The sequence below is a fragment of the Camellia sinensis genome, chromosome 14, assembly GCF_055761805.1.
Source record: "Camellia sinensis isolate YWXY chromosome 14, ASM5576180v1, whole genome shotgun sequence".
NCBI lineage: Eukaryota > Viridiplantae > Streptophyta > Magnoliopsida > Ericales > Theaceae > Camellia > Camellia sinensis.
In genome coordinates this window covers 11995504-12007300 of record NC_138974.1, presented here as the reverse complement: position 1 = coordinate 12007300, position 11797 = coordinate 11995504, and the positions used below count along the sequence as shown (strand labels likewise).

General features: G+C 36.5%; 1 pseudogene; it reads right to left on the bottom strand.

Annotated features, from left to right (window-relative positions):
- Positions 1–526: 526 nt before the first annotated feature.
- LOC145806799 (uncharacterized) lies at positions 527–11636 on the bottom strand (annotated as a pseudogene).
- Between the last annotated feature and the right edge of the window lie 161 nt (positions 11637–11797).

The following is an 11797-nucleotide window of genomic DNA, read 5'->3' as shown; positions in this document are numbered from 1 at the left end:
ATAAAATGCAAAATTCAATGAATGGAAAAGTCTCACAAAATTTAAAAAATTCCAACAAAAGTTGAGATTCTCAAATAATAACAATGGTTTGATCTCCATAGGGCATTTATGACAAACTCCACTTTCCAGCAAGGATGGTTAAAAGAATACATTTTTTATTTTTATTTTTTATTGAGCTCTGATTTTTCTCTTATACGAAGGGATCAAGTATATAAACATCTCAGTTGTTTCCACAAACTAAAGAAAGACAACTTAACATAAATATTTTTTTTTTAATAATATATATATACCTAATCCAACATTTTTGGAATTAAACTAAAATCAACACCATGTGAAAATAAGATAACACCAACTGATATTCTTCTTTTATATATTAGAAATCATTGGATGGGTGTGTCATGAAAATTAAGTTTTTTTACTTATTTTATAAAATAAAAAAAAAATAGATGAAGAGGGAAAGAAAACTAAAGCTCACAGAAAACAATAACAGATTTAATAAACTGAAGCACACAGGAAAATAATAAACTCATGTAATAAACTGATGTAATAAATCGAAGCACACAGGAAAATATGAATTGGAAAATGGGCATGGCCAAGTGATTCCAATAAAAGCATGAAGGGCATGGCCAAGTGATTCCACATGAAGAACTGTTTGGGACCCACTTTGAATGTTAGTGCTGCAAAGGTATCTAGGAATTGTTATTAAGATATCAAACATATCAAAGCCATTGGATTCAGATCACAAATTTTTATAACAAAAGGTTTTTAATGCCTTAGTGAATACCAAAGATAGTCACTTTTGTCAGCTGTAGTATTATCGTTCAATGATTGACGCGTGAATTGTGGAATTGTAGCCACAGAATTAATCTGTCACATAAAAATAACAAATTAGCTTATCTTGTTATTGGAATAAAAAGAAATTCATATTTTATAGCCCCATATTTATTAAAAGGGAAATTTGGTTAATTTTTTTTTAAATTAATGAGAACATCAGTTAGCAGTTACAGTATGAAATGGAGTTCCATACAAAATTTTTTGGGAACGACTTTCTCATACAAAGTTGTTGACAACTAAACGGAACCTAATTGGTGAGAAGGTGAGAAAGGGTACTACTGTAATATAAAAAAAACTATGTACTCACCCGTTGGCGTTGGCAACATTTGATGGCATTCACTGCCTTCACCATAATGTTTATTGGCACAATAATTCCAGTAGTTCGCAAAAGCAACAACTGCCATAGAATGCAACAGTGTGAGTTTTATATCACAATGAGTCTCATAACTGTCAATATTCTACTTTGTGTGTGTGTCGATATGAACTAAGTATTGTCTTACCAAGAACAATGGGAAAGAGTAGTCCTGTGCCCCATTAACTAATATGGGAAGGGTATGTCGTAAGATCAGAAGAACCATGAACTGCAGACTAGAAATGAGAGAAGCTGTCAAAATGCTAACGTCAAAATCAAGTAGCCAAGGAGACATATTTCCCTGCTTTAGATATTGTTATGAACAGAACATACACAAGCGCTCACACACCCAGAGAGAGAGAGAGAAGGAGATTAATCACAATTGCAGCAACAGAATGACAGCAAAACAGACTTCTTGATTCAAAAGCAGCATACTCATCATAGTCTGGATCAACAAAATTAGGCTCAGTTGTCACCATAGCTATAAAGCAAGGGTTATTCGGGTCCCTTCTGGAGATCTCCCAATTTCCTTTGATAAAAAAATTCAAACCACAGACTATATCTAACAAAAACATACGAAAATAAAATATTAAAAACAAAAAAAGAAACTTGAATCACAAAAGTACCTAAAGTTCATTGGAATACTCCCAAGTTGAAACATAGGAGGAGGTGCTGTATAGCCTGGTTTGAATGGCTGCAATGAACACACATTTGGCAATAAATAAACTACCAAAAAATGAACAAAGACTCTGTTAAAAAAAATTTCCAATTTGACAGAGGAAACAATTGTATAAAGAAATAGTTCCCAATGTAAACTCAAAATAGTTTTATAAAAAGAAAAAACACATTCATAAGATTAAAAGCAGAATTGAAACGGAATTAACCCACCTGGTGACATATCTCACACACACTGTCACCTTTCTTGTTACATCATCTTTGTATGCATCTGCGATGAACATACTGCAAAAATCAAGCAGAATTGCTCAACAGAGAAATTGAGGGTACTATTGGGTAATGCATTGAATGAAAAGGGAACAAAAAATCTATTTCCCCCAATAGTAACCTTCAACTAGAGCTGTAAAACGAACCAAGCTACTCGCGCTCGACTTATGTTCAACTCATCAAAAGCTTGTTCGAGGTTGACTATTATGTAAACAAGTCAAGCTTGAACAAATTTTTGAACTTGTTAATATTTGGGTTTGGCTCATACTCGACTCGATAAACATATGTGCACTATTAAATTGTATAAAAAACCAAATATATTCAAGCTCAGGTTATGATGGGCTTGATTGAAGCTCATTTGAGAATAAACAAACCAAACTTGAACATATTTTTGAAGCTCGTTATGTTTTCAGATAAAGCTTGAACAACTCAATACTCTACTAGACTCTTCTCGTTTATTGCCATACCTTCAATAACAAATGGGAAAGTGAAATCCATACTCCATTTGAGGATCACATCTATAATCAAATGCTATAGGGTACACAGGTGATGATAGCATGATTTTAAACAATAAATTCACAAAATAATTAAATAGAGCCAAAAGGTTCCACTGAGGCTCATCAAGACCAGTTTAATCAAATCCGATCAGACAAAGATTCATGAGAAGTATAACATGATTTTGTACAAATAATTACAAAACATTTTAAAAGGACAAAATGATATGTCAATTCACAAAATGACGAGGTCAAAATTTTAAAACAATTAGAAAGTTTCTAATTAGAGACGCAATCATAACAATTCATATGCAGCTAACCTTCAAGCCGCCACAGCAAGAGCAAGGTGTCTCCATATTTGAATCGTCATCCTCATCCTGGCATATCCTGTTGGAAAAAATGATTTTTGGGGACTTTAATTTAATATTAAAGTGTGGTGACTTTAATTAAATATTAAAGTGGGTCTTAACCATTTTTTGTGTTGGGTCCAAGTGAGCCAAAAACCATTGGGTTTTGAATAAGAAATTGCTTCATGATGTTAGATTCATGAATAGGATTTTAAAGAGTATTTAAATCTTTTTTCTTGGCTAAAGGGTGTGAATCCTTTGGGCATCCATACTTTTCATTTTGTGGAAAGGGGCTATGGATGCTTGGTGATTTAATGACTAGCCTTAAAGGCTGGAGGCTTTTCCCTTCTCCCCTTTACATGTATAAATTGAGACATTCCTGTCAAGTTTCAATATAGAAATTTTTGCTTCCATTTTACAAGTCAGTTTGCTTGATAGTTCCTATTGTGAGAGAGTGCTGCCATTGTTTTGTTCGCTAAGCTAGACATATAGTGCTTCTGCCGTAGCTGGTTTTGACCGTCGTATCCTGGGAGATAGACGCCGGGTTTCCTCAAGCACTCGACCCGTGAGGCAGCGAAATCTGTTTTAAGCTTGTTGCTCAAAATTGTGAAATTAAATAAATAGATTTATGAAGAAAACAAATTATATACCAAGAACATATGCTGATAATTACAACTAAATTTCAACAGAAATACACAATAAACAATAAAGGGTAAAGAGACAAAACCGAAGCCTACACGGAAGCAGCTTGTTGTTCAAAATTGTGAAATTAAATAAATAGATTTATGAAGAAAACAAATTATATACCAAGAACATATGCTGATAATTACAACTAAATTTCAATAGAAATACACAAAAAACAATAAAGGGTAAAGAGACAAAACCGAAGCCTGCACGGAAGCAGTTTCCTTAATACAGATTTCGCCGCCTTACGGGTCGAGTGCTTGAGGAAACCCGGCGTCTGTCTCCCAGGATACGACGGTCAAAACCAACTACGGCAGAAGCACTATCTGTCTAGCTTAGCGAACAAAACAATGGCAGCACTCTCTCACAATAGGAACTATCAAGCAAACTGACTTATAAAATGGAAGCAAAAATTTCTATATTGAAACTTAACAGGAGGGTCTCAATTTATACATGTATAGGGGAGAGAGGAAAAGCCTCCAGCCTTTAAGGCTAGTCATTAAAACACCAAGCATCCATAGCCCCTTTCCACAAAATGAAAAGTATGGATGCCCAAAGGATTCACACCCTTTAGCCAAGAAAAAAGATTTAAATACTCTTTAAAATCCTATTCATGAATCTAACATCATGAAGCAATTTCTTGGCAATTTCTTATTCAAAACCCAATGGTTTTTGGCTCACTTGGACCCAACACAAAAAATGGTTCGGACCCATTTTAATATTTAATTAAAGTCACCATACTTTAATATTAAATTAAAGTCCCCAAAAATCATTTTTTCCAACAATCCCCCACATGAATAAAAATTGACCGAATGACTCAACAAACGGACATCGTTCAACAATAAAGACTCTGAGAGAGAGTACAACGGACTAACCTCGACAACAGAGAAGGTAGCTTTTGGCTTTGAACCTCTCCCAGTGAAAACCTATCGAGTTTACTGGCAGATCAGTGAATAAGACATCTTGAACTGCTCTACCGTTTATGTAAACTAAGACAATAGATCTCACACGGGAATTACTCCTACCACCATTATGTTCTCACTGGTGTGCCCTGTGTGGCCCTGGACACTAGCCAAGTTCAGCGAGTGGTTTCAAAGAATCTTGGCCTGCCCAATTCTTCTAGAAGCGGCCCCACTTCAAACTCACATAGGTGACTCTACTAAAGTATCCTGCAATACTTAGCTCAACAGCTTAACACATAAGAGTCATTAAAAGCTCAGCTTATCCTCTACACTTGCAGGTATCACTAATAATCCAACAAGCTTTATTGTTGAACGATGTCCGTTTGTTGAGTCATTTGGTCAATTTTTATTCATGTGGGGGATTGTTGGAAAAAATGATTTTTGGGGACTTTAATTTAATATTAAAGTATGGTGACTTTAATTAAATATTAAAGTGGGTCCTAACCATTTTTTGTGTTGGGTCCAAGTGAACCAAAAACCAGTGGGTTTTGAATAAGAAATTGCCAAGAAATTGCTTCATGATGTTAGATTTATGAATAGGATTTTAAAGAGTATTTAAATCTTTTTTCTTGGCTAAAGGGTGTGAATCCTTTGGGCATCCATACTTTTCATTTTGTGGAAAGGGGCTATGGATGCTTGGTGTTTTAATGACTAGCCTTAAAGGCTGGAGGCTTTTCCTCTCTCCCCTATACATGTATAAATTGAGACCCTCCTGTCAAGTTTCAATATAGAAATTTTTGCTTCCATTTTACAAGTCAGTTTGCTTGATAGTTCCTATTGTGAGAGAGTGCTGCCATTGTTTTGTTCGCTAAGCTAGATAGATAGTGCTTCTGCCGTAGCTGGTTTTGACCGTCGTATCCTGGGAGACAAACGCCGGGTTTCCTCCCGTGAGGCGGCGAAATCTGTTTTAAGGAAACTGCTTCCGTGCAGGCTTCGGTTTTGTCTCTTTACCTTTTATTGTTTATTGTGTATTTCTGTTGAAATTTAGTTGTAATTATCAGCATATGTTCTTGATATATAATTTGTTTTCTTCATAAATCTATTTATTTAATTTCAAAAATGTTTGAACAACAAGCTGGTGGATTGATACTGGGGCTACACGCCACATCTGCTCCGAGCAGAAACTATTTACAACTTTCGAACCGGTTACAAACGGTGAGAAGTTGTTTATGGGAAACTCTGCTACCTCGATTGTTGAGGGGAAAGGAAAGGTGGTCCTGAAGTTGACGTCAGGAAAGGAGCTGACCTTGAACGAAGTCCTGTATGTTCCGGACATTTGTAAAAATCTTTTCTCAGGGTCTCTTCTTAGTAAACATGGTTTTCGCATGGTTTTTGAGTCCGACAAGGTCGTTCTTACCAAAAGCGGATTGTATGTGGGTAAGGGTTATATGTTGGGGGGTATGTTTAAACTCAATGTTATGACTGTTATCCCAAAGATGAATAAAGGTGCATCTTCTTCTATTTACATGCTTGAGTCTTCCAATTTGTGGCATGGTAGACTAGGACATGTGAACTCTGAATCTTTACATAGATTAATCAAGTTAGATCACATACCATCTTTTAAGATTAATCCGAAACACAAGTGTGAAACTTGTGTTGAAGCGAAGTTGACAAGATCTTCGTTTCATTCTATTGAAAGAAGTTCAGAACCGTTGGATTTAGTGCATAGTGATGTGTGTGACTTAAAATTTATACAATCACGTGGTGGCAATAAGTACTTCATCACTTTTGTTGATGATTGCACTAAGTATTGTTATGTCTATTTGCTCAAAAGCAAAGATGAGGCGATTGACAAGTTTGTTCTTTATAAGAATGAAGTTGAAAATCAAGTAGGCCGCAAGATTAAGGCTCTAAGAAGTGATCGTGGTGGTGAGTATGAATCTCCGTTTATTGAGACTTGTGCTCAATCTGGGATTATCCACCAAACCACGGCGCCTTATTCTCCTCAGTCTAATGGGATTGCTGAGCGGAAGAATAGGACGCTAAAGGAAATGATGAATGCAATGTTGATAAGTTCTGGATTGCCACAGAACTTGTGGGGGGAAGCAATTCTCTCTGCAAATTACATTCTGAATAAAGTACCCCAGAAGAAGGTGGACAAGACGCCGTATGAGTTATGGAAAGGCGTTAAGCCTTCGTATAAATTCTTACGAATGTGGGGGTGTCTTGCAAAAGTGGCGATTCCTACACCCAAACGGGTTAGGATAGGCCCAAAATCTGTGGATTGTATATTCATTGGTTATGCACATAATAGTAGTGCATATCGGTTTCTTGTTCATAAGTCTGAAATTCCAGACATACACAGGAATACCATCATGGAGTCAAGGAATGCATGTTTCTTTGAAGACATTTTTCCTTGCCGAACCGATGCAGGGGTTCCAAGGTCTTTGGAGCAATTTGATGAGCTTGCTAGTGAGGATGATCATGTTGATGATCCAGGTGATGATCAAATTGAGGTTTTAGAAGAGCCCAGACGGAGTAAGAGGGCTAGGACATCCAAATCTTTTGGTCCAGACTTCTTGACTTATATGGTTGAGAACAAACCTCAAACTTTCCACGAAGTTGTGACTTCTCCTGAGAGTCCTTTATGGAAAGAAGTGATCAAAAGTGAGATTGACTCCATCTTACAGAACCACACCTGGGAGTTGGTAGATTTACCTCCAGGTTGTAAGCCTTTAGGCTACAAATGGATTTTTAAACGAAAGATGAAGGCCGATGGGTCTATTGACAAGTATAAGGCGAGGCTCGTTATCAAAGGGTACAGGCAACGAGAATGCCTGGATTACTTTGATACGTACTCACCTGTAACTAGGATAACATCCATTCGCATAGTGATTGCGATAGCAGCTTTGCGCAATCTTGAGATACACCAAATGGATGTAAAGACAACTTTCTTAAATGGGGATTTGAATGAAGAAATCTACATGGAGCAACCTGAAGGGTTTTCAGCTCCAGGACAAAGCAAGAAAGTCTGTAAACTTGTCAAATCTTTGTATGGTTTGAAGCAAGCGCCTAAACAATGGCATGAGAAGTTTGACAATGTAATGTTGTCAAATGGGTTTCGAATCAACGAATGTGACAAGTGTATTTATGTCAAAGACACTGACAGAGGTTATGTCATTTTGTGTCTATATGTTGTTGATATGCTCATTATAGGTAGTAACGATGAAATGATCAAAACTACCAAGAAGTTGTTAAACTCTAAATTTGACATGAAGGATATAGGCATTGTAGATGTTATTCTGGGAATTAAGATTATCAGAATCTCTGGCAGAATTGTACTTTCTCAGTCTCATTATGTTGATAAGATACTTGAGAAGTTTAGTGGATCAGATACGAGTGTGTCATCGACACCTGTAGACTTAAGTCTACACTTTACCAAGAATAATAAAGAGAGTGTCTCTCAGTTAGAATATTCTCGGGTAATTGGAAGTTTAATGTATCTGATGAGTTGTACTAGGCCAGATATAGCTTACTCGGTTAGCAGGCTTAGTAGATACACAAGTAATCTTGATGCTTCTCATTGGAAGGGCATTGTGCGGGTGTTAAGGTATTTACGCTACACTCGGGATTATGGGCTGCATTATACTCGATATCCAGCGGTGCTTGAAGGATATAGTGACGCGAATTGGATATCAGATATAAAGGACTCAAAGTCCACTAGTGGATTTGTGTTCACTCTTGGTGGGGCAGCCGTGTCTTGGAAATCTTCCAAGCAAACGTGTATATCTAGATCAACGATGGAATTAGAGTTTATTGCTTTGGATAAAGCAACAGAAGAAGCAGAATGGCTTCGCCATTTCATTGAAGATATTCCACGTTGGTCTAAACCTGTGCCAGCTATTTGTATTCATTGTGATTGTTAATCTGCAATTAGTAGGGCACAGAGTAATATGTATAATGGAAAGTCTAGACATATCCGTCGTAGACATAATTCCATACGACAACTACTCTCGAATGGAGTTGTCTTTTTAGACTATGTAAAGTCTAAGGACAACATTGCGGATCCGCTAACCAAAGGGTTAAGTCGAGTGTTAGTCGAAACGTCGTCAAAAGGAATGGGGTTAAGGCCTTTGGAAGTTACCGGAATGGAAACCCAACCTAGTTGACTGGAGATCCCAAGATCTAGGTTCAATGGGACAACCTAATTGCATGTAACGGTGGTATGTCACTGAGGAGGTTAAACCTCTAGCCATTCCTTCTATTAGTGATACCTGCAAGTGTAGAGGATAAGCTGAGCTTTTAATGACTCTTATGTGTTAAGCTGTTGAGCTAAGTATTGCAGGATACTTTAGTAGAGTCACCTATGTGAGTTTGAAGTGGGGCCGCTTCTAGAAGAATTGGGCAGGCCAAGATTCTTTGAAACCACTCGCTGAACCAGGCTAGTGTCCAGGGCCACACAGGGCACACCAGTGAGAACATAATGGTGGTAGGAGTAATTCCCGTGTAAGATCTATTGTCTCAGTTTACATAAACGGTAGAGCAGTTCAAGATGTCTTATTCACTGATCTGCCAGTAAACTCGATAGGTTTTCACTGGGAGAGGTTCAAAGCCAAAAGCTACCTTCTCTGATGTCAGGGTTAGTCCGTTGTACTCTCTCTCAGAGTCTTTATTGTTGAACGATGTCCGTTTGTTGAGTCATTCGGTCAATTTTTATTCATGTGGGGGATTGTTGGAAAAAATGATTTTTGGGGACTTTAATTTAATATTAAAGTGTGGTGACTTTAATTAAATATTAAAGTGGGTCCTAACCATTTTTTTTGTTGGGGCCAAGTGAGCCAAAAACCATTGGGTTTTGAATAAGAAATTGCTTCATGATGTTAGATTCATGAATAGGATTTTCAAGAGTATTTAAATCTTTTTTCTTGGCTAAAGGGTGTGAATCCTTTGGGCATCCATACTTTTCATTTTATGGAAAGGGGCTATAGATGCTTGGTGATTTAATGATTAGCCTTAAAGGCTGGAGGCTTTTCCTCTCTCCCCTATACATGTATAAATTGAGACCCTCCTGTCAAGTTTCAATATAGAAATTTTTGCTTCCATTTTACAAGTCAGTTTGCTTGATAGTTCTTATTGTGAGAGAGTGCTGCCATTGTTTTGTTCGCTAAGCTAGACAGATAGTGCTTCTGCCATAGCTGGTTTTGACCGTCGTATCCTGGGAGACAGACGCCGGGTTTCCTCAAGCACTCGACCCGTGAGGCGGCGAAATCTGTTTTAAGGAAACTGTTTCCGTGCAGGCTTCGATTTTGTCTCTTTACCCTTTATTGTTTATTGTGTATTTCTGTTGAAATTTAGTTGTAATTATCAGCATATGTTCTTGGTATATAATTTGTTTTCTTCATAAATCTATTTATTTAATTTCACAATTTTGAACAACATATCCTGTATTCTACAATCTTCCTTGGGATTGAACAATCTATTGAATGTATGTCACGTGAAAGATATCAATTTTGATGTCTTCAGTTCCTGAGGTTGTTGTCTGCTTTGAAAAGTTCAAGCTCTTGATTGTAGCTTCCAAAGTCGATTCAGTAAGCAAACGATCAACCAGCAATACAAAGTGATCACCCATCCTCAAATACTAGGCCCACAACAAACTAAATTACTCTGTTGAAAAGAAAGAAAATGAATCCAAAGCCTGCAAGCCCTTCAACAAGTACTTATCAATTAAATTAATTCAATCATAGAGCAAAGGAAGGTATGAACATGATGAATACAAAAGACAACATAACCATAACACCACCACCAAATAAACTCACAAAGGAATGTGAATTTGAGTTGACAAAAGCTGTAATTAACTTTGTAATCCTGAGCAAAGTGTCCACAAATGACCTTAACTTGAACTACAGTGGAACCAACTAAAATTATAGAAAATCAAAACAAAATACCAGTTTTTATTTTTTATTTTTTACAGAAGAAGGGAGGAAAACCAGAGCTAAACCTAATAATAAAAACAACAAAAAAGAAGGTTCAGAGTCATCACTTAAAAGCCCATCCAAAAAATTCAAAACAAACTGAAGAAAAGGGAAAAAGAAACAAACAGAAACTGTTTGAATTACTTTCCAAACTGGATTGGTCCTCCTCCTCCTTTGGGTAGTTTCATAAATTTTCAAAGCACTTTACAACCATTGCCATAGGCTCCAAACTCCACCTGCTGCCACCATATATAACCAAAGAAACATAATACGTTATACATTCAACTTTCTTAAATAGTCTAAGAGACTGTAAAAAAAAGACCAAGAAATTTCACTGATTGAACTCACATTTAGGGACATCTGACTACCAGTTTCACAATCACATGTGGCTATAATTTTCTGATACATCTCATGACTGGAACAAATTTTCAAATACATGGTGTGCAACTTTGAAAGGTGGTAAGATTAAACACAGAAAATTATCATAAACTTAATAAACTAACTGTTGTGGCCAAATTTAAGCCTTTCAGACCTGCCATATGCAAAGGATTATTGAAAATTATTACTTGCATGTGCTGCATTCCAGCGATAGAAACGAAAATAATAATAAATAAATTTAAAAAAAAAAACACACACACACACACAATTGAAAAATAAGACATGGTACATGTTAAATCCACAAACTAAACCCTTAAAGCGTAAAAAAAATAAAAATAATTACCTTAATGCAAAGAAAACTGGCTTTGGTGGTAACGGATTCAGGGACTTTCTCTTCCTCTTCTTCATAGTCAAGAAGCTCTTCATTTTTTTTTCACCTAATAGACAGTAAAAAAAAAATTAAATTTAAGTGTTTCATTACGGTTTCAAATTCAAACAAAGCATGAAGCCTAAAGTTTTGAGAAAAATGTTGTTCACCTTTGAATTTGTAAGAAAATTAGATGGAATTAGATATAAGCTGTGAAGCGTCTGGTTATCCCATTGCTTCTTGCTTCCATGCTTTCTTTGACGATACATATACCTGTGAGATGGGAAGAGATAGCTGAGATATTTGGGAAGAGCTCACCTAGCAAGAAAGGCCCGGCGAGATTTGGGATTCGATCAATTCGCATGAGAAATGGAAGAGATTATAAGAGGAATATGAGAACAAAGAATGGGTTTGAAAAAAGAAACATGGGAACAGAGTCAGCTGGGTATAGTTATTTTGGGGGAAAAAAAAAATTGGCGCCGCAACTTTCATTTTGGCGCTTTTTTTTAAAATTATTTTAATCAT